At 46.1% G+C, this 24,475-nt stretch overlaps 1 long non-coding RNA gene across 5 annotated transcripts; it reads right to left on the bottom strand.

Moving 5' to 3' along the window:
• Positions 1-1,495: 1,495 nt before the first annotated feature.
• LOC144773100 (uncharacterized) lies at positions 1,496-23,747 on the bottom strand. 5 transcript variants are annotated; one of them, XR_013599920.1, is made up of 5 exons: positions 23,721-23,747; positions 23,592-23,620; positions 2,689-2,822; positions 2,509-2,604; positions 1,496-1,828 (listed from the first exon to the last, which is right to left on the bottom strand). It is a non-coding gene; the product is annotated as an uncharacterized LOC144773100 (long non-coding RNA). The 5 variants fall into 5 exon arrangements; XR_013599923.1 differs by lacking the exons at positions 23,592-23,620; positions 23,721-23,747 and adding an exon at positions 19,973-20,186; XR_013599921.1 differs by lacking the exons at positions 23,592-23,620; positions 23,721-23,747 and adding an exon at positions 3,561-5,701.
• Between the last annotated feature and the right edge of the window lie 728 nt (positions 23,748-24,475).

Below are 24,475 nucleotides of genomic sequence, written 5' to 3'. Positions count from 1 at the left end.
CTCCGTGCAGTTGGGTCGAGAGCCCTCGTCGCTGCTGACCTCCCCCAGTCCGAGTAGCCTCTGGCTCTTACGCGGCATGGCCCAGACTCCTGCGCCTCCTGACTCCAGGCTGCCGGATTCCGAGCATTGTAGGGTTCTGGGGGCCTAGGTCCCAAGCCGGCTCCCGTTGGCCACAATACATCTGAGGGCACCCTCAGCATGTACCGGGCTTCGGTAAGTACCCCAGCTCGGAGCTGAGCTGTCACCGGGAATGCGCCTTTCGTTGCCCGTCCCTGAAAAGGTCCTGTCGCCGGAGAGGCCCCCCCCAGCAGGAGAGGTCCCCTCACGGGAGAGGCGGCCTTGCCCCTCGGAACAAGGGCGCCGTCAACTGAGGAGAGGTGTCGCCCTGTCACTGCAGGCCTTGCCGGATCTTGGCCCTCTCGCCACCCCAGTGCCCCAGGGTAAGACCCAGGGGGGCTGGAGGCCAGGACAGGTGACCTCACAAAGCAGAGCCAAGGCCTCTCCTTCCAGTGAGGTCACAGGTGGCATCATAATGTGCCAGAGTCCCTTTGCTCAAGTGAACTGGCTAGGCCTCGGTGGGTGGGATAGTCAGTATCACCGAATGGAATGAGTTGCAGGGTCTGTGGGCTGGGGTGGTGCAGATCCTGCCTAATCCCCAGGACTATTGTCGAAAATAATACATTAAAAGCAAAGCAAGTGAATTTCATCATAAATCACATTTAGCAAAGCATAGAAAATCTTAAGTATCGAAAAATATTTAGGAGTAAGTACAAGTGTTAGATCAAAGAGCCTTAGGGTGGTCCCCCCTCCCCCCAAAAAAAACATTTTGGCTACCTCCTCCATTTTCCTGACCTCGTTTTTGCTGGTTTTGTGACTCAGTGCACTTTACTACTGCTAACCAGTGCTAAAGTGCATGTGGCATCTCCCTTAAAAAATGGTAATATTTGTTAATCCCCAATTGGCATATTTAATTCACTTTTAAGGCCTTAGGAAAGTGGTGCTCCCTGCACCCAGGGCCTGTAAAATAAATGCTACTAGTGGGCCTGCAGCACTGATTGTATCACTCACTTGAGTAGCCCTTTAACCATGTGAGGATCTGGGTGTGCTATATGTAAGCTTTAATTGGTTTGTTACTGTCCGGTACGGGCACTTCTTTATTTTGAGACGCAGAGTACCTGCACTTCTTAAGAGAGACATAATAATTTTAATTGGAGAGTACCAGCACTTATCAGAAACAACCAGAGTACCTGCACTTCTGTTTTTCCATTTCAAGCACAGGCTATATGATTTGGCTCTTGGACTTTATCATGGAGTGCACACACAGACACCATCTTAGGTCCAGTCAGTATTTTTTACTCAACCTTAAGCTCACCAATGGGTACCTGTGGCTGCAAGCAGTAAGGCTTTGCAAAGGAACTTAGTGTAAAGCATACAACAGCACCAAACAACAAAATAAGAAAATCACACACCAATAAAGAGACACACCAACAATTAATGAAAATAGAGCTCATTTATATGAATTTTTAGAGACCTTGATCATCAACATCCACTGGAGGATTACGGTGATACAGATTTTAGAACTTTTTAATGCAGTCACAAACAAGCATTGGCGAACGTAAAGTTTGCAAACTTTTGAAACGTTTGGAAAAGTTGGTTTGTTCAATGTTTAAGGGGGCGCACCAAATAGAAGTCCAAAGAAACCGTTTTGTTTATGTATGTAGAAAAATTCTTTATTTATCTTTATCCAGTCTTAAAATACAGATCACCAAATGGTGTACAAAAAGGTCAGCCAACGCGTTTCACTCTCTACCAGAGAGTTTCTTCAGGGCTGAAAATACAAATAAGAAAAAGAACTAACATCAGTTTCCTGTGTCATAAGTTCTGTACACATTTCCCATTTCACAGTTAATTTTTACAGATTGCAAGACAAATTTTCTCCAAAGAGGAAACGCACAAACTCCCAAAAAGTCCCCAAAAAATCCAAAAAACTAGGGGAAAGACTACTGATGAGCTATTAAATTTTTTTATTACAAAGCGTTTAAAAAACATTCAACAAAGACCCACATTGTGTGATCATGTTACAAAAAACAGACATTTCGTGGATGGCCCAGAAAAAACACCTCTCTAAAAAGGAGCCAACATGGAAGGGGGACGAAGAATTTTCTTTACATGGAAGGCCTTCAAGAGAAATGGAGAATCAAAAGCTGGTTGCCAGAGCCATAGATAACTCTTGTTTAGTTTCAAACTATCAAAGTTTTAACACACTTTACGATAAAAAAGGGTATCAAGACAAATTTTCAAAACACATTTTAGATCATGTATCATAAACTCATTAGCAACACATAGTCCCATATCTGCTCGTTGTCATTTCATTTAATCCTAGTACAGTATCAATGCGTATTTTTTGAAAGATAATATTATTTTCCATCATATTTCTGTCTAATGGAGCATGGATTTTCCAAAGTAAGGGACAAGGGGAAAGGGGAACAAAGGAGGACAAGTTCTTACCACTGCGATCCTTTTTTACTAGCGTGGGGTCATATAATTCCCTTTTTCAAACTGTTTCTTTGTAGGTCCTATCCACTTAGTTATTCTTATATCGATCTATTCAAGGAAAAAGTATTTTAGGCTCCCAATATTATAACGCGGTCCTGCGCTTATCTATCATTTCTTGTCTTTTTAGCATACCTTTTGCCTGTATAGTTTGTATCTTCCCTTTTATGAAACCATGCTCCCAATGTTGGTAGTTGTTGCCACAGAATAATCCAGGAAGTCTAAATTCTTCTTTTCCCTGGCCGTATTAATGTAAGGTTGTTGTAATTCTAAAAAACGGAGAGACCAACAGTGTCAGAAAGCTTGTCTTCAATGAACAGAGTCACTTGTCCAAAAGACAGAAAAATAGAACATTTGTTATAATAAATTCAAGCGCACTCTTTATTAATAATAATACTATTGTTGGCTCCCTCCTAAGAACCCAGTTAGTTAGTTTTTTGAATATTTTAAACAAATTTTAAATTACCATTTTGCGACATTACGGGGTATAGCCCAAAACTTAAATTAAAAAGATTAACATTCTATACATTTTATACATATTGCCTAGGACACCTAATGTTTATACCTAATGCGCGTCATTCGTTTTACGTGGCTCAAAGTACCATAAGGGTTTCACATCCCGTGGTGCACCCGCCTACCATAAGGCCACATGTATTCTGCATTTCTAGTTTCTAGTAACGCATTATCATAACATCCCCTTCATCTACATAGCGCTGCCCTCGGTCCCCATAAAACGATTCTTCCTAGGATCGAAAACATTCAATAGGGCACTGCATCTGTTAGTTCCGCACCGCTTTTTTCAAAGTTAAAAGATCCACGGAGCCCTCGCATATTTTCGCCAGTAAACATATCACAACATGTTCCTTCCCGCATGTGTTATTAACCTTCTATATCCCGAAAAGCCGGTAGCGGACACCTAATACGTAATGGGGGAAATAAACCCCCCTTGTTGGGTCACGAATCCTTCATACCCCAACCTAACACTGTAAGCCGAAGGTTTCTCTTACTCATAAACCATCGCCCTTCACCCGATTTATCACCTATATCTTTCGGCGTTAATGTCTTATCGTAGCGGCATGGCTGGTTCCAAGCTAGAGTCGCCATATCGGAGCCCGCCTTATATTCAAAGGTGTAGATCACCTATTGGGTAGCGATACAAAACCCGGAAGTGTGTCCCTTTTCGTTCTTGCCTGATCGCGGGCGCCATGTCGGAATGGGCATTAGTTACGCGAGTATCATGTAACAGATGTGTGTATGTAAACAAGGGATTAGGCGCCATGTTAAAAGAGGTATAGGTTACATGAGCGTCATCTAAAATATTTTGAAAACTTTGTGCTTGTATTTCATATTTTAGGCAGTTTTATTTGTAGGCAAATTTACTCGTACTGGCCCGAGATCGTATACCGAGAGGCGCATCAATAAGCCCAACTTGTGTTAACTAGAGTTGTGTGCCCCTTGATTGATCACATCCTATGATTTGATTTTATTTTAATACAAAATATCAGTATGCCCCCCGATAGTAGGCATTTAGCGAATCAAATCCTAAAAGTAGCTGGCCCAAATAAAGGTCTCTCCTCAGGAGCCATCTTACAGTGGCATGCCTGCTTGGCTGTATTTAAATAATTATTCTTTAATTCCTTTTCTCTGGTTTTTTGTGATTTTTAACTTCTTTGCACTAATAGAAGGGAGGATTCCTAATAGTATCGAAAGATGCTTAATGAGTATTAGCATCCCAACTACAAAGGAGAGCAGCAATTCACTTAACAAAATAAGGGGAGTGTCTATGCAGTCAGACTGTGTAATAGCATCCCAACTACAGTGGAGAACAGTAATTCACTTAATAAGATTAGGGGAGTGTCTATGCAGTCAGAGCATACAAACTACTCTGCTTGTGAGGAATATGGGGGAGGAGAAAAATGCAAAAACGGGGAGGGAAAGACAGAAGGAAGAGGAGATAAGTGGAGTCAATGATAATCTCCTATATAGGAATAACCAAATATGCCAAGGTCTAGCTCATATTCCATATTTATCCATTTTCATGGAAGGACCTTATTAGCACGTCTGGGTATCCCTTACACAGCAAAATCTTCAACATATACAAATATTAAATATTCTATACTTCTGTTGTTACCATTGCAGATTACTAAGGATTATGACAAAAAATGATGCAGCTTTAAAGGGTCCGCTGCTGCTCTTTGTACTGATCTTCGGTTGGAAAAGTTGGTTTGAGTACTCCAGCCTGACTTGGGAGACCAAGTTCAGTATGGATAAGGTCTAGGGGGGCAGAAAGGAAACTTTGGACAGTTACCTGGCCAGAAGAGCGTTTCTTTACAGGATGACCGCCATAGACTTTAATGGAGTTGTCCTGATGCTGAGGGATGCAGGCAAAGGATGCTTCTGATACTGTGCGGTCAGCGGGGTGAAGTCTGGTCGAGTCCTTGGTCCACAGGTGAGTGGGGGTAACCCTGTCCACAGATCTCGAGGTCCCACAAAGGCTTCTGTGCAGGATTCCAAGGGCTGCAGATACAAACCTTGCACTTTTGCAATACAGCAGTCATGGTGCACCATCGCTAACTACTTGAAGCCTTCCGGAACCCAGGGCCGATTTGTGCACCTCGCTCCGTACACCTGGACCTCCATGGCCAAAGCCGAATTCCCGGCTCATCTGAATTCCTCAGATTCTAGGTGACTTCATCTAAACCCCCACTTGAAATACCACCAGTGCTGACAACCTGACCACATTTGCCTCTAGGAACCCATCCTGCTACCCTACGAGGCGTGCCCAATTCGGTATTCACAGCATTGTGGTAATTACCAGGCAATTCACTATTGTAGTCCTGATGATGATGATCACTGTATTCAATGAGCTTGGGATCGAAACGTCGTCGACAAACTAAATAGTGCCACTGTTTTCCAACGTGTATTAATAATGTGGTCACTGTTATAGTTAGCTTGCTTTATTCTATGAGCCGTTTAAGCTACCAAAGCTCCAGTTTTGCCTGAAATCCTCTATGTTTTTTGTTTAATGTTTGTTCTTTCTCATATGGGGTGCAGGATTGTGTCCCGCTTTATTGTTGTCACTCATCATTTATGCTATTTTGATCAGATTGCATATTAAAAATTCTCTGTCCGGCTGGACACTAAAGGGCCGATTATGATGGCGGACGGACTTGAGTCCGTCCGCCACCATAGAGTAGGAGGGACCGTCCGCAGGGGCAGCGGCGGTCCCTCCATACAGATTAGGATGTGACCGCCAGGGTGGTGGTCACATCCTCTATTTTTAACATTGCGGCGGGTGGAGCTTCAAGCTGCACCCGCCGCAATGTTAAAAATGCATGCACAGCATTTGCGTGCACAAAGCAGCAGGCACCGCGCTGTGCCTGCCGCTTTGTGCATGCAACTGCAGGGGGGTACCATAGGTACCCCCCCATGTGCACCCCCCACCCCCCTTCACCCAGGGGGCCCGCAACGGGCCCGCGAAGTGAAGGTCTGTATGCTTTTCCACGGCGGAAAAGCCGCCGTGGAAAAGCATACTTTTTACTCCATCCTAATATGGCTGGCGGTGTCTGATAGACACCGCCAGCCATGTTACAGCTTATCTGCCGCAGTTGTAAGTCAACCGCGGCGGAAAAGCGGCGGACTGAAACCAGGACCCACCAGCCATCCTAATGTGGCGGTGGGTCTTTGGTGGGTCAGCAGAGGATTTTCCGCATCCTCCATCATAATGAGCCCCTTAATGTTTATAGAACCCATCAAGGCCTATATGTTATTTGTTCCTTGTACTCTCTATCTAAGGACCATTGTTCTACAAAATAATAGTGCAAATTTAAGCATGTGCAAAATCAGCAAATATGCAGTATTCCCCATAATCGGGCAACTGAGCATGTAAAACCATTCAACATAGCTGAAAACATAGAATACTTAATGTTAGACTGTTGAAGGTAATTTCAAACTGTCTTGCTCCCTTTTTAGGTCTCGACTATTATATCCCGCAGGGATAAATAGACAAGAGTATAGTAGGCAAACCAAGCTCTGAAACCATTGCAGATTTCGTACAGTTCATGTGGTACACTCGTGCGAAACGCGCGTCCACATCAAACCCATCAGCCTCCCTCCCATAGGCATCTGAAGCTTCCCCAGCTTCCCTCAGGCATTCACCCAGCGCGCGCTCGGCCTCACTTCTCCTCCCTCCTAATTCACCCCTGCAGTTTCACTTTCACGGCCGTGCTCTCACTTCAAAGGAATGCGCACCCCGCCCCCGCAATGCCGAGAGCATTTCCCGGCCGCTTCTAATTTCATTCCCCCAAGCCGCATCTTGTTCCTCGCACGTGCATGTTGCGTCTCTCTTGCCCCATCCTGATTTCCGCGTCATAAAGTAAGTGCCTTTAACTTGTTTTTTTTAATTTTGGATCCATTTCACTCCAGTCTCTTGCCCCCTCGTTCACTATCCCTCCTACATTTCCCCATTCCACCCCATCTCTGCCCTCCCCGTCTCCCATCCAATCCTTTTTCTTACCCACCCGATTTTCCGTCTACTAAGCCCCGCCCACGTTTCTTCCGCCCCTCTCTCTCCTCCTCCCTACCTCGCCACCCCGTTACTCCTCCGCCCCTCTTTCTTTCTTTCTATCGGCATTTCCCCAATAGCTTTTTAGTGGCAGGCTGTATCTTATGCCGCTTTTACTTTGCCAATCCGCCAGGCTCCGGTTTTGGTTCATGGTTTCTAAACGTTTAAAATGCTTTTGTTTTACCAGCAGCAGCTTTTGTCGCAAGTTCACTCATGCTACTGCTCTTGTTTTAGAATTGAAGATGTTGGGTTTACTTTTTGTGTGATTCATGCAGTGGTGGTAAATGTAAGAACTTTTGGCCAGGCTATATGACTGTTGACTTGTATGGCAAAGAAGTGATCTTTGGACAAGACTTCTAGGTTGTCACATATTTCCAGGAAGCTTCTAGAGGAGGCAACAGACTTATTCTCCAACGAGACTTTGAAGTCCTAAGTTACTAGGAGGAGGTTGTGGTGAAGGACAGGCATCTGAAGCTTCCCCCAGCGTGCCCTCGGCCTCAGGCATTCAAGCGTGAAGCTTCCCCAGCGCGCGCTCTGCCTCACTTCTCCTCCACCCTAATTCACCCCTGCTGTTGCTTCCCGGCCGCTTTTAATTTCATTATTCCCTTGTTTTTGGCACCACACAAATCTCAATATTCAATAACCTGGTGATTATTATTGTTTGTTCCCGTTACAACCGAACTATATTTACATTTTGCCATTAGGTATATAAAACCACAAACATCTTAAAAACTTAAAGGCAAGCAGGACTAGTGCTGTATAGACTAACGTTCTTTGCTGCCCACGGCCGTATTTCACTGTAGCTCTAGCTCATTATGCCGAGAGCTTCACTTCAAAGGAATGCGCCCCCCCAAACGCCGCAATGCAGAGAGCATTTCCCGGCCGCTTTTATTTTCATTTCGCGTCCGCTTTTCATTTAATTTCGCGGCCGCGGTTTAATTAATTTTGTTTCTTATTTTGTCCAATATGTTCTTCAATATATTATTCCCTTGTTTTTGGCACCACACAAATCTCAATATTTAATGACCTGGTGATTATTATTGTTTGTTCCCGTTACAACCGAACTATATTTACATTTTGCCATGTGGTATACAAAACCACAAACATCTTAAAAACTTAAAGGCAAGCAGGACTAGTGTTGTACAGACTAACGATCTAGCAGTGTATTTTAAGGCCCATATGTCAACTCATACATCAAGTGTATATCGTGTTGTGTGACTAATGGCATTCTGGGACCCCCTCCGTTATAGGACTCACTAATGTGGTCTGATCTGTTGGAGGCTCCCTCTGTTGGCTGAAATGACACTTCACCACCACAGCACCACTCAGCACCACCACAGCATCACTCAGCACCACCACAGCATCACTCAGCACCACCACAGCATCACTCAGCACCACCACAGCATCACTCAGCACCACCACAGCACCACCACAGCACCACTCAGCACCACCACATTATCACTCAGCACCACCACATTATCACTCAGCACCACCACAGCACCACTCAGCACCACCATAGCATCACTCAGCACCACCACAGCACCACTCAGCACCACCACAGCATCACTCAGCACCACTCAGCACCACCACAGCATCACTCAGCACCACCACAGCACCACTCAGCACCACCACAGCACCACTCAGCACCACCACAGCACCACTCAGCACCACCACAGCATCACTCAGCACCACCACAGCATCACTCAGCACCACCACAGCACCACCACAGCATCACTCAGCACCACCACAGCACCACCACATTATCACTCAGCACCACCACATTATCACTCAGCACCACCACAGCACCACTCAGCACCACCACAGCATCAATCAGCAGCACCACTCAGCACCACCACAGCACCACGGCACCACTCAGCACCACCACAGCACCACTCAGCACCACTCAGCACCACCACAGCACCACCTCAGCATCACTCAGCACTACCACATTATCACTCAGCACCACATTATCACTCAGCACCACCGCAGCACCACTCAGCACCACCACAGCATCACTCAGCACCACCACAGCATCACTCAGCACCACCACAGCACGACAGCACCACCACAACATCACTCAGCACCACCACAGCACCACTCAACACCACCACATTATCACTCAGCACCACCACAGCATCACTCAGCACCACCACAGCAACACTCAGCACCACCACTGCACCACCAAAGCACCACTCAGCACCACCACAGCATAACTCAGCACCACCACAGCACCACTCAGCACCACCACATTATCACTCAGCACCACCACATTATCACTCAGCAGCACCACTCATCACCACCACAGCACCACTCAGCATCACTCAGCACCACCACAGCATCACTCAGCACCACCACAGCATCACTCAGCACCACCACAGCATCACTCAGCACCACCACAGGACCACTCAGCACCACCACAGCATCACTCAGCACCACCACATTATCACTCAGCACCACCACATTATCACTCAGCACCACCGCAGCACCACTCAGCACCACCACAGCATCACTCAGCACCACCACAGCATCACTCAGCACCACCACAGCATCACTCAGCAGCACCACTCAGCACCACCACAGCACCACTCAGCACCACCACAGCACCACTCAGCCCCACTCAGCTCCACCACAGCACCACTCAGCACCACCACAGCATCCCTCAGCACCACCACAGCACTACTCAGCACCACCACAGCATCACTCAGCACCACTACAGCACCACCACAGCAACACTCAGCACCACCACAGCACCAATCAGCACCACCACATTATCACTCAGCACCACCACATTATCACTCAGCACCACCACAGCACCACTCAGCACCACCACAGCATCACTCAGCACCACCACAGCATCACTCAGCACCACCACAGCACCACCACAGCATCACTCAGCACCACCACATTATCACTCAGCACCACCACAGCACCACTCAGCACCACCACAGCACCACTCAGCACCACCACAGCATCACTCAGCACCACCACAGCATCACTCAGCAGCACCACTCAGCACCACCACAGCATCACTCAGCACCACCACAGCACCACTCAGCACCACCACAGCACCACTCAGCCCCACTCAGCTCCACCACAGCACCACTCAGCACCACCACAGCATCCCTCAGCACCACCACAGCACTACTCAGCACCACCACAGCATCACTCAGCACCACCACATTATCACTCAGCACCACTCAGCACCACCACAGCATCACTCAGCACCACCACAGCATCACTCAGCACCACCACAGCATCACTCAGCAGCACCACTCAGCACCACCACAGCATCACTCAGCACCACCACAGCACCACTCAACACCACCACAGCACCACTCAGCTCCACCACAGCACCACTCAGCACCACCACAGCATCCCTCAGCACCACCACAGCACTACTCAGCACCACCACAGCATCACTCAACACCACTACAGCATCACTCAGCACCACCACAGCACCAATCAGCACCACCACATTATCACTCAGCACCACCACATTATCACTCAGCACCACCACAGCATCGCTCAGCACCACCACAGCATCACTCAGCACCACCACAGCATCACTCAGCACCACCACAGCACCACTCAGCACCACCACAGCATCACTCAGCACCACCACATTATCACTCAGCACCACCACAGCACCACTCAGCACCACCACAGCATCACTCAGCACCACCACAGCATCACTCAGCACCACCACTCAGCACCACCACAGCATCACTCAGCACCACAGCATCACTCAGCGCCACCACAGCATCACTCAGCACCACAGCATCACTCAGCACCACCACAGCATCACTCAGCACCACCACAGCATCACTCAGCACCACCACAGCACCACTCAGCACCACCACAGCACCACTCAGCACCACCACATTATCACTCAGCACCACCACATTATCACTCAGCACCACCACATTATCACTCAGCACAACCACAGCACCACTCAACACCACCACAGCACCACTCAGCAGCACCACAGCATCACTCAGCACCACCACAGCATCAGTCAGCAACACTACAGCACCACCACAGCATCACTCAGCACCACCACAGCATCACTCAGCACCACCACAGCACCACTCAGCACCACCACAGCATCACTCAGCACCACCACAGCATCACTCAGCACCACCACAGCATCTCTCTGGAACACTACAGCATCACTCTGGAACACCACAGCATCACTATGCACTACCACAGCATCATTATGCGCCACCACAGCATCATTATGCGCCACCACAGCATCACTCAGGGCCTCCACAGCATCACTCAGGGCCTCCACAGCATCACTCAGGGCCTCCACAGCATCACTCAGGGCCACCACAGCATCACTCAGGGCCACCACAGCATCACTCAGGGCCACCACAGCATCACGCCGGGCCACCACAACATCAATATGCGCTACCACAGCATCACTGAACACCACAGCATCACTCGTCGCCACCACAACATCACTCCGCGCCATCACAGCATCAATCTGTGCAACCATTCAACAACAACTGGTTCAAATATGTTCTCTCAATGTTTCAAGCTTTATTACAAATGTCACAAAAAGATGTTAATATTTCACTTAAGTTTTTGGATTTTCGTCACAATAAAATACACTGAACATAATCTTCACAAAAGTTATTTACAAAAGTTTAAGCTATTGCCATTATAAATTACAATCACTTTTATTTAAGTATTAATTATTTTAAAAAGTTAAAAGCCATTGTTATTTATAATATCAATACATCTAAGTCACGTAAATACAAAACATGTTGCATTACAAATGCTATAGGTGTCACATTTGCGAAAGTTATAACTATTGGCATTGTAAATGAAAAAGCTATTAATTTAGCTATTTTCAAAACCAACACATAAATAAAAAAATTGTCATTTACAAGACCAATAGCTCAAACTTTCCTAATGCGGGACCTATTGCATTGCAACTGCTTGTTGAAGGTTGCAATGGATGTAATTCTTCTGATGTTTGGTGGGAGTGCATTCCAAATTCTCGGTGCTGCTCCTGAGAATGCTCGGTCATACGTCTTTTTCTTGCAGAAGCGAGCCGGTTTCAAAAGAAAGTCTGATTTGCTCCTAGAAGGTCGGTTACCTCCGGATGGCGTACGTTTCTGGGCCAGGTAACCCGGAGTTTTGTGGTGAATTGCATTATGAGTGATGCATGCCGATTTGAATTGAATTCTTGCTTCTAACGGCAGCCAGTTTAGCATTTTCAGGTGAGGTGAGATGTGGTCGAATTTTTTTGATCCCGCTATCAGCCTTGTGGCTGCATTAAGACAAGCTTTCAATGGGGCAGTTGAGATCTTAGGGAGACCAGCCAGGGTAGTGCACCCATATTCGATCCTTGATATGACCAGCGCTTGTACTGCGGTTTTAAAATCTGTTTTGCTCAGGAAAGGTTTAAGTTTTCGCAAATAGCTCAAGTGGAACCTGGCGTTTTTTGCCATTGTATTAATATGTGCTAACATATTCAGGTTTTTATCTAGGGTAATTCCCAGTGACTTGGTGGAATCTACAATCTTTGGAGTACAGTTTAGAGCAGTAATAAGGTTGGTCCATTCTGTTGAGTTTTGTTTACTTTTATGTGGTGTAATCAGTAGGAATTCGGTTTTCTGTGGGTTTAGTTTCAGGTGATTCTTGGTTAGCCATTGGAGGGTCCTTGATAGTGCATGGTTCATGGTCTTAATCTCTTCTGTTGATGCGACCTTGATGTACAACTGGGTATCATCAGCATACATGTGGAAAGCTATGTTTGCTTTTTATAGTATTTCTGTGAGTGGTTCAACGTATAGGTTGAATAGCGCCGGTGAGAGCGTTGATCCCTGTGGAACTCCTATTGTATTATTTGTTGGGCCAGAAAGGGTTTGGTCTACCATGGAGTTTTGTGATCTGTTCTTAAGAAAGGAGCTGAACCAGTTAAGGACTGTACCCTCTAGGCCCATTCTGTTCTTCATCCGGTCTATAATTTTTTCGTGGTTCACCGTGTCGAACGTGGATGACAAGTCCAGCAAGCATAGTAGGCAGGTTTCATTGTGGTCAAGAGCCAGCACAGCAGTCCGTCATCTACGATGTGTAAGATTGCAGTTTCTGTGCTATGGTTTGGACGGAAGCCCGATTGGCACACATTTAGCAGGTTGAACTCAGAAATGTGTCGACTCAATTGTTGTTGGACACATTTTTCCAGGACTTTGGCTAACATGGGGATGTTAGTTACAAGTCTGAAATTGTTTGGCACAGAGGGGTTCTCTGAAGGTTTTTTTAGCAAAGGGATGACTTGTCCTGTTTTAAGGCAGGCTGGGATTTGACCTTGCGACAGTGAGGCATTTATGATCTTTGTCCAAAATGGGATTAACAGATGGTTTAAGGAGGACCAGCATTTTGCTGGTAAGGGATCATTATAGTGGTTGTTGGGTTTAGTGGACGACATGATCTTTGAGATGTCTAGTTCATTGACCACTTTAAAATCTGACCATCTGGCATTGTTTTTAGGTTTCTTTACTTCTTGTTGAATCAGTTCTTCGTCCTTCGGATCCATCGTACTTTCAATGTCTTTGGCTGCTTTTTTTAACTCCCTCTCCAACGAGTCAGCTTTATCTGTAAAGAAGGTTGAGAAATCTTCACTATTTAGGCGATTAATGTTGATGGTTGGTGTTACTTTAGCAGATTTATTGGATTGTTCTTTAAGGAGATCAAAGAGTTTCCTGGGTCTATTTACTGCATTGTCCAGTTCTTTCCTGAAAAAGTCGTTTTTAGATTTAAAAATGCTTTTATTGTAAGCCTTCCTCGATTGTCTTAGTAGGGTTAAGTGGGGTGAGGAAGGATGTTGTCGCCATTTGCGTTCTGTTAGTCTCATTGATCTTCTTTCTTCATTAAGGGCATCGTTGAACCATGGGTTTTTGATTTTGTCAGTGACCCTTTTTAGTTTTCAGTTTTAGAGGGGCTATGTCCTCGAGAAGACTTTTTTTTTTTTTTCTTAACTTTATTTTTTGATATTTCATAAACAACAACAATCAGACAGGGATACCGTGTCAATTGTTCCACCAGGAGCATGAAGAGACAAATCTTGAGGTAAGTCAATAAGAAAAAAACGTTCAGGCATTAGTTAGCAAAATAATTATACAGATGCATTAAAGCATGTTGAGGCTAACATGAATACAGATAGCATTAGCAGATGTACCTAACACACATTTACAGCTCCTGGAGATTCATAAAGGCCACATAACACAGAGATACATAATGCATTGAGGGAAATACGTGGGCGTATGAGTCATAAACGAGCAATGACAGTAACTTTATCAAGATCCTGCAAGCATCTCGCATAATCTATGATAACAAATAACAGAGATCACATGCCAGACGACGTCTTAAGCATCCAAGACCTCCTCCCCAGTGCCAAGGATCTCATCCTGCATTGAACCCTCGTCTGTCGCACCATGAGATATAAGATAAGTGGTCAATGGTCCCCATATGTCCTTAGGTCTACTGGACATTGGCTGTGTTTCAGCAAAGATGGCATTCTGTTCCTGACAATAAATTATATCATTGAGCCAGTCCTTGAATTTCGGGGCTCTCCCCCGACCCCATCGACACGCCACTCTCCTCTTTGCTAGCAAGAGAGTGATATCAAGGAATTTTCTGTAGGATTTCGGCACGGGCATCGTATAACCCATCAGCATGAACAGGGGGTTAGCATCCAGGGTCTCCCCCACCATGGCCTCCAGGGCATCGTGTACTTGCATCCAATAATCCCTGACAGTAGGGCATTCCCATGCCAAATGGAGAAATCCAGCACCTTCAGCATTACAGCGCTCACATCTATCGTTATCAGACAAGTGGAATCTAAATTTCTTATCCGGCGTATAGTACAATCTCTGCAGAAACCTATAATGGATGATCTTTAGTCTACAGCTAGCAGATATTCTGGCCGTAATGCTACAGCAATAGCACCATTGCTCGTCAGTGATCTCTATAGCTAAATCCTCTCCCCAATGTGATCGGGCAGACCCCTCAAACCCCTGTCGCTGCGCCCTAATATGTCCATAGATTCCTGATACAAGGTGCGAGTCATCCTGCGAGCTTAGCATAAAGTGTAGTGGGGTCAGGTTGTCAGGCTACCGGGGGTAATCCGGCAGAATTTCCCTCAGCCCCTGACGCAGCCGTAGGTAATAAAAAATATCTAGTGGAGTGGGACGGTGATCTTTAAAAAACAGATCCATGGCACGGAATTGCCCGTCCGTAAAAAGGTTGCCCCATGTTGTCACCTTAAGGCATTGGCATAGCAGTCGGAATGCATTCTCCTGCAGCAGCGCCAGTTTAGGATGGTAGGTCAAAGGCATCCGCACCGAGTAGAGTAAGGAACAACATAACATTTTAGCTATACGTCGCCACGCATCTATCGTACATGTTACAGTCGTGAATGGAGTCTCTATGGCCACAACCGGACCGCTCAGGAGAAGAGGATTCGCCACCCAATCCTCCACCGCCAGTTGAGGCATAAAAGGCGTGGGTACCATCCAATGATAGGCATAGTGCGCCTGAGCGCTCATATAATAAACTTCAAAGTCAGGAAGGTCAAAGCCCCCTTTGTCGTAAGGCTGTGCTAATACCGACCACTGAAGCCTCGGTTGTTTACCTCCCCATAATAGTCGACTCAGTTCTGTTCTTAATGTTTTGAAAAAAAAGGCTCCCGGGTGATAGGGGATATTTAAAAAGAGATATAAGAAACGGGGTAGTATCACCATTTTAATGAGCGAAGCTCTCCCCGCCATGGATAAAGGGAGGGAGAGCCAGCGATCGACAGTAGAGGTCAATTTGGTGACAGCAACGCCATAGTTAAGCCGAAGTGTCTCCTCCCTATCTCTAGAGACCTTTATGCCCAAATATCGGAGATCTGAATGGCACCATTTCAACGGAAAGTCAAGGGAGAACTCCGGCACTGCGTCCGTAAGGGGGAAAAATTGCGATTTGCTCCAATTTATTTGTACTCCAGATAATCTGCCGTAGACAACGAACTCACGCAACAAAGCATTTAGATTATGCTATGGATCTGTGACAAATAGCGTCATATCGTCAGCGTACAAAGAAATTGCAATTTGACGCTGAAAACACCTGAACGCACCGACCAGATGTAGCTGACGAAGACGACAGGCAAGCGGTTATAGCGAAAAGGAGGGGGGAGAGTGGACACCCCTGCCTGGTGCCACGTGTTATATTAATAGAGGTGGATAGATGGCCATTAATAAGGATTCTTGCAGTGGGCTGCGTGTATAATAGCTGCACCCAGGAGATAAACAGCTTAGGGAAGCCCATGCTCTGTAACACGGCAAAAAGGTAGTTCCACTCAACCGAGTCTAACGCCTTTGAGGCATCGAGAAAAATAGCCGCCACCGGGAAATCAGGAGCTACTGTTTGAATCAGGGAGAACAGGGTCCCAAATTATGGGTAGTAGAGCGACCAGGGACGAATCCCGATTGATCTGGCAGTATAATTTTGGTCATAAAGAGGGACAAACGAGTGGCCAGCACCTTGGCAAGGATCTTCGCATCGCAATTTATCAGGGATAGCGGGCAATATGAATCGCAGGACGTGGGATCTTTCCCAGGTTCTAAGAGGGATATGATCACTACTTCTCGCATTGAGAGAGGCAGAACCCCCTCCCCCAGCGACTCCTCAAATACTTCACGACGGACGGGAGCCATTACATCTATGTAACTTTTGTAAAATTCGGCAGGGAGCCCATCCAACTCCGGAGCCTTACCATTCTTTAATGACATTATTGCCTCCCTGATCTCGTCCAACTCAATGGGTGCACTCAGGAAGGTCCTATGGACATCGCTCAACCAGCAGAGCGCGACGTCCCCAAGGAAGTCATCAAACCGTACTTCACCTGAGCTTTTCGTGGTGTATAATGTGCTGTAATGCGAAACAAAAGTATTCAATATTCCCGCATTGTCCCGACATATCCCTCCCTCTGTAGTAGTGACTTCTAAAACAGTGTTGCTAAAGCGCGGAGTACGAGTAGTGACCCCCAACGCCTTGCCAGGTCTGTCACCCTCACAGTACTTTCGTGCTGACCAGTGTTTACCCCTAAACTTTACTTCTCTCGCAACCTCTGCTTCATATTCCGATAGCTTAGCCCGAAAATCAATGTGCACCTGTGCCACCTCACCCCGTACCATACTAGTCTCTAGCCCTTTCAGTTCGCGGTCAAGAGTACGTATCGTTCTTTGTATATCCCGCAGGACGCCGAAGCTCTTTGAGATACAGTAGCCTCGGATCGTCACCTTGAAGGCTTCCCATATGACCTCGACACTGTCAACTGAGCCCTTGTTGCGAGGGAAAAAGGCCGCTATTTCCTCTCCCAATTCCGTCCTAAAGACCTCATCCAGCAAGGCTGTGGGCTGTAACCGCCATTGTTGCCTAGTGCTGTCCCATCCCGGCATGTGCAAGTGAATCAGAACCGGGCTATGATCAGAGTAGGTTCTGATTCAAAAAGGGGGGTGGTGATGGACAGAGTATCTGAATTAAGCAGAACACTCCTACCCAGTCAAAAGATCAGGGCTTGATCCATCACCGTTTTTTAGCTCACTGCACCATCCCAGTTCAGAACCTGGCTACATGCAAATTAGTCTGTCCCTGGCCCAGTGCATCATGGGAACAGGGCAGACCAAACTACCAAGCCAATTCTTTACTGGAAAGGAAACAAGCTTCCGGGGACCGGTTTCTGGCATTACAGCCGTCTTCGGCCCGGCTTGCTTGAATCCTGATGGTGCAGTGAGCAAGGGACTCACATCTGAGCATACCCTTCCACACTTGTGGTGGCCAAAACGATTCAAAAAGGGGGGTGGTGATGGACAGAGTATCTGAATTAAGCAGAACACTCCTACCCAGTCAAAAGATCAGGGCTTGATCCATCACCGTTTTTTAGCTCACTGCACCATCCCAGTTCAGAACCTGGCTACATTCTGGGCAGATGGTCAGCCCGCTCCAGACCCGTAGTCAATCCCCGGGTCAGCAGAAAATAATCCAGGCGTGCCCATGTGACAGTCGATGATGTAAAGTGTGTACCCTCCTTACGCATTGGAAAGAGGTATCGCCAGCCATCAATCAAACCTCCTTCCTCCACTATCCCCAGTAAGGCTTCCCTAGATAGACACTTGTACAGTGCGGCCCCATCCCCCCATATAATATGCATGGAACCAATGTCAACAATCTTGCCCCATAGCGATGTGAAAAATGTAGGTGTGTCAACATTAGGGGCGTAACAATTCACTAGGGTAACTGTGTCCATCCCCAGACGACCCCACACAATGACATAGCGCCCGGCAGGATCAAGGGCCTCCCCTAGGACTACAAATGGCACTGAGTGTTTAATCATGATAGCAGTACCTCTCACATAGGTGGAGTAGGAAGAGAAGAGATGGGTATCCGCCCATTTACTAGCGAACTGAGTATGTGAATGTGGAGCCAGATGCGTCTCCTGAAGCATTGCAATATGTACCTGATGACGCTCCAACTATGCGATGACGTTCCCACCCTTCCGAGCATCATTAAGTCCCCGGATATTCCAGGACATAAGTCTCAACAGAGTCACTCCTTGTCCCTGCGATTCCTTGAAATGTTGTGTGTATCTGTGTCTTTCTGAATATGCAACTGTGTGACTACCTCTCCATAAAAAACTAGATCCGTAGTTGGAACACATACAGTCTCCACCCCCTCTGTAAGAAAAAAACACCCATCGTAACTGCACCACTCCCCTCCCACTGCAGCACCCCAAACCTGCCAGTATTGGTCCCCTCCCCCCTTTTCCCCCCCAACCAGAACAAACCACATTTCAAAATGGGTACTCCGGTTGCGGTATCCATCTAAATAGCACACGTAGACCCTGCTGTAAGTGAGGGAATCCTCAGATCTTAGTGATTCCCAATATTAGCAGGGGTGTCCGGCATGCCAGAAATAACGTTAGCTATCTACCCCGCAATAAGCCAAGCTTCTATATTACGAGGTACAGATACTATAAACTATCAGTCAACGTAGCAGATATACATTACAGTCTGGGAGTGTCCAGCAGTCTCTCAGCCGTCGTCGCAGTGGCGGGCACACAGACATACAGAATATGGTCCTGTGGTTTCATGCTTTGCTGCCCTCATTCCACTCCAGACAGTGTCGCCTCCTCAAGCTCATCAGCCTCATTTGGGCAATTTTTACGTTTCTTCAGCGTTTTCAGAACTTTTTCGTCCGATTGCGGCGTAGTGTGGAAAGTTTGTGTCCCCTGGTGTGTGATACGCAGACGTGCCGGGTATAGTAAAGCATAGTCCACCTGCTCCTGGCGCAACTTCTGCTTTACAGCGTTGAATTTGCGTCGCTCCTCCTGCACTCGGACTGTGAAATCCGGGAAGATGGTAAAGGGGACGCCTCCATAGGTAAGCTGCTTCTTCTCCAGCGCCACTCGGAGAACAACATTGCGGTCTCGATAGTTGAGCAGACGCACTATAATGGGACGCGGGGCGGTTCCTGGTGGCATTCAACTATAAATTGAGCAGAAAGGGCACCCTCAGCAGTAATCGCCGTCAGCAGTCTCTCAACATATTGTTCTAGGCGCCCTGTGTTGGTACTTTCAGGAATACCTAAGATACGAACGTTATTGCGCCAACTGCGTGCTTCAATATCTTCATTCTTTGCATCTATGATTCGCATCAACTTGTCCATTTGGGTGACAGCTTTCTTCCGTTGTTCCGTGACGTCCTCAGAGTCAGATATGTGTTGTTCCGCCTCCTTGAGCCGGATCTCATGCGTATACAGTTTATGTGCAATACTGTCCTTACGGGTCTTAAGCATATCTACCTTGTCCGCTATTGTAGCGAATCCCTGTCGCTTTTCCGTGAGGATGGTGTGTAGTTCGTTGTCCAGGCCGGAAGATACATCACCCGCCATCTCCGCCGGGTGTGCCTCCCCTACCTCAGGCGTTTTTTTGGCAGGTTTTTTATGTCGAAGGTGAGGTGGGCTGTCTGGAGAACCAAACAAAAGAGACTGTCAGTGGTCTATGCTATAACTAGAGGCAGAATAGAAAGACTATGTGTCTGATATGATGTATGTGTCACCATCACCAGGAAATGAATCCCATCAGCCCACCCATATGGCGGAGCATCGTCATCTGGGACTCTTGTAGATAGTGGTCTAGATAAGGAGACACACCTGTTGATATCGTGTGTTATTCTCCAATTCTCCAAGACCACCAGCGATGGATCCAACCAAAGGTACCAAAGAATGGGTGAAATGGTGTGGGATATTAATTGCAGTGAGAAAAATGTGTAAACAAAAAACAAGTGTATAACTTAAAATTGGCTACCATAATAACAGGGAATAATTTTATTAGGGCAAAATCATGGTGTCAATGTTAAAAACAAGTGTATTGACAGTTTGACATAATAACTGCCAAAGGGAGATAGTATTGTGGTCAACATGTTTCTGCCATTTCAAGAGGACATTCCCCTACAAGCTTTCGTCAGTACCTTATAATACACTACTGCCATAAAGTGTGCAAAACAAAGTATTTACACAAACAAAATGATACCGGATATCTTGCAATACGCGTAAAACTCCTGCGTCTTTATGTCCGGTTCAACAGCTCTTATGGATTCTTTCCTGGAAAAATTCCAAACACAAATATATACAAATAACAGACACATAAGACACATATTTCTTGCCTAATGTAATATGTTTGCTCAAAAAGTCAACCTTCAAAGGGATAGTATTCATATTTTAATTATCTTTAATTCACTCACCCAATAATTCTTGGGAGTAAGCCTCACCTCTCCTGGCCGCTGCTCAGGAAATGGAGGCACCGCTCTAAAATAGTGAAAAAATAATGAAAATAATTAATGGTAGTGTTGGTTCCCTCTCGAGGTGATGCCAAACCCATTATTCCACTATGTTTACAAACTAAACTTGAACCTTGGTATTTAGTTCTGAAAGATGGAGACAGCGGTGACCAATGAGGCCAGCATGTAGCGGCGACAGTATTCTGTGATGTTAAATCAGACTGACATAAACCCAAAATTATATCAACCGGGGATGTACATTGATGCCAATATTGTTGTTGTTAAATCAGGTTCAGCCCATCCCAGGGTTATATATCACGAGATTTATATACAGCGCTAATGCTGGTAACTGCTCCAGTGGTAGAAGTAGACATGATTACAAGGCCAGAAAACCGAAAAATACTGCTCAACAACGCAATGCCCAGATATACCTAAGCAGTATTTCCTTAGCCGGGGTTTGGTAGCAGTGGAGTTCGCTATATGCAAAGGGAGCGCCCGTCATCCAGCCATCACTTACCTCTCCGTCGGTACCTCTGGCCTCGTCCTAAGCCAAGGGGGGAGGTACCGACTGGACGAGGCATTGAGCTTTTCTACAGTGTGTTAGCGAATCGTCGTCCTCAGAATAGTCACGAGGGAATGCGGACCACAGAGGGCAAAAGATTGCCAAAATCCTGTGGGCCGTTCTCTATGCATGCATCACCGGCGGACCTCGATGAAGCCTGCAGTTATTTTAGGCCCCACCGCCGCTGGTTGGATGGCGGCACAGCCAATTGCAAAGCACTGAGCCGAGCAGAAAAGTTGGTCTCTGCCGACCCGTGTTCACTGCATCCGATATATTGCCGTTACAGGTTATCAAAAATTGGCAAGTGTTTGCAAACAGATAGCAAATTCAGTTTGTTTAATACACTCGAATGCAGCAGGAGCCGGCGTTCGTCCATCAGAGGACCCCGCTAGCTTCGAAAAAAATGCCTACACCCGATTGGTCGATGATTAGCCTATAGACATTCCAAAGAACAAGTCACATGGTTGTTGCAAAACATCTATAGTTCTGGCGTAAGTCGATATAAACCATGCAACTGGCTTTATCGTACCGCGGGATGGGGGTGTAGACTGTCTGTCTGGTCTATAAATACCAACTCCCCTTAGACCCTACCCCACCTATTTGTTACGGGGCTGTCTGGAAACCTGCCTGACATTACCTCTCAGTCCAGGTGGCCTCTACTAATGCCAATAGAATGTGTATACACTACACACCAGCGTAACAGTGGGTCCGATGGATGGGGTATCTAAATAAGATAAGTCAAATGTCAGACTACCCTGGTAGCGTGTAGGCAGTAAAGTCTTCTGCAAGAAGGAACCAGTTCCCGGGCACCAGCGCATTATGGAGAAGGGCAGGCTAGAGTGTCAGGAGTACCGAGAGTACTCCAATCTCCAGATCGAATGTCCAGGTAGTGTGGACTTTTCCCAGTAGCCTAGCGCTCCGCACCGCAGAGAAGCTTAGCCGCCATTTTCCATCGCAGTTGGTCAGCCCTGTTGCCGTGGATAATACGGTTCCACCTCAGCGCAGCTCGCTATGAGACCCACCAGCCCGGGGTTAAAGGATTAGTAGTATGAATATCGCAGCCCTAAATCGCATAGCACCCTCGGGACAGCAAAGATCTCAGTCTGTTCAATCCGTTGCGCTGCACACCGCCATTTTGTGACACCCCCGGAGGTAATGGCCATCCCCGGCAGCGCAGAGCAGAGGCACAGCATGTATGGAAAGAGTCCCAGTAATATCAGTGCAGGGTAAGTACCTTCCGCCGGTAGCAGCCGCTTCAGAGGAACTTCCAGTGGCAATCAGGAAGAGAGCACGGAACAGTCGGCAGCCCAGGTGCGACGATCTCCGAACACCGTCAGCAGATGTCCAATGTAGTAACGATCACTGGTCCTCAAGGCGCCATGAAGGTCCAACAGCCAGTGCAGTGCGCACTTCTTGTTATGTTGGGTGTGCTGGCCCAACGAACCGTGCACTGTCCACTTGGTGCTATGCACTTAAACTTTTTATACCTCTTCAACAAATAATAAACCTCATGTTCTCTCAGTTACTTCTGTTTATTTCGATTCTTTTATACCATTTTCTATTGTGTATATTACCACATTGTATTTCGTTTCAATGAATTATATTTCATTCACAGTCACAATAACAATAACATTACATTTCATGTTAAACTTTACAATGCCATATGCAATGCAATTTTTAGAAAGTGCCCAGTGCATTTCGGCACTGCCAGGGTGCCTTCATCAGGGGAAAATCTGTAAAAAATAAACAATAATGACCAAGTAAATTCAATTTAGGGTTGCCCATGAGTGATATACTGCGTATTATGTTTATGTGATCCTACCTGCTTGTGTTTTGCACTATTCTGAAATCCTGTGTGAGAAAAAATGCATATTCCTAATGAGTCCATATACCAAGAAATCTCCATGCAATTAAACCTGAACTCTTATCAGTAGGTCAAGTCCAAGTTCCAAACACTAGCTTACCACAAATCTTGTAAATTCAACGCTCCCTAAACAGCAAACAAAAAACCATGTTCAGTGACCTTCTCACCGCTAAGACACGTGTTTTTCCATGTACATCTTTGTGTTGATGATCATACCTGTTATTTTAATTCCGCACCGTGACGTTCTGCAAAACAATAACAAGCCACATCTCAAATATAAAAACTACAATTTTCTACATTACAAGCCATATCTCTTCATCTTATTTTTTCTCTGCTCCCACATACCTGTTATACCCGACTGTTCGGTATTCTCTGTGGGGAGTAAACAAACAAATCCGCTATCAGTACCAAAGCTAGCTATAACTCTATAGACGAAAACAAATACTACTATTACGAGATCAGGTCTTACCTATTCCACAAAATATCCACTCTGTCTCTTAATAACCAGCATTCCACTTCGTGAATGACTCAACCGTTATCAGTGTTGCTGTATTTAATTTCTATGTTCGCGCGAGCTTCACTGGGTCACCAACATCAACGACGGACTATCGCTCCACAAACAAAGAATCACATTATACCATGAACGCCATCTTAAGCTAGTCTACTCTGGCGATAACTCCATACCCCTCTAGGTCGTCTGTTCCGATGAAAACCTTTCCATAACCTCTGTACTCAGCATCCGATCAGTGTGTTAGCGACATGATTTATGTTGTGTAATTCGTGAAGTTTTGGGAATATGTACCATATTAAGTGGGTATTGCTCAATTATGTTATAAAGTATTTAGTTGTCTCTTGATATATACATGAAACGTACGTTAGCATTATGCAAGTATTCTCTATCACAATAATGCTTGTCCTGTACATTAGTTCTGTAATTACATTATTTTAGGCTGTAGGTTAAAACGATGGTTTACCAGAGATGATCGTATATAATAACACTGTTACATATTTACATACCAAACCATAAACCATGTTACAAAATTTACACAAGTACATATGTTTTTTTTTAAAATCTCCAAAAACCATCCTATTTGATCATG

Source organism: Lissotriton helveticus, chromosome 1_1 (genome assembly GCF_964261635.1).
Source record: "Lissotriton helveticus chromosome 1_1, aLisHel1.1, whole genome shotgun sequence".
Lineage (NCBI taxonomy): Eukaryota > Metazoa > Chordata > Amphibia > Caudata > Salamandridae > Lissotriton > Lissotriton helveticus.
Note: the sequence above shows the minus strand (reverse complement) of the source record. Positions and strands in the feature narration are given on the sequence as shown.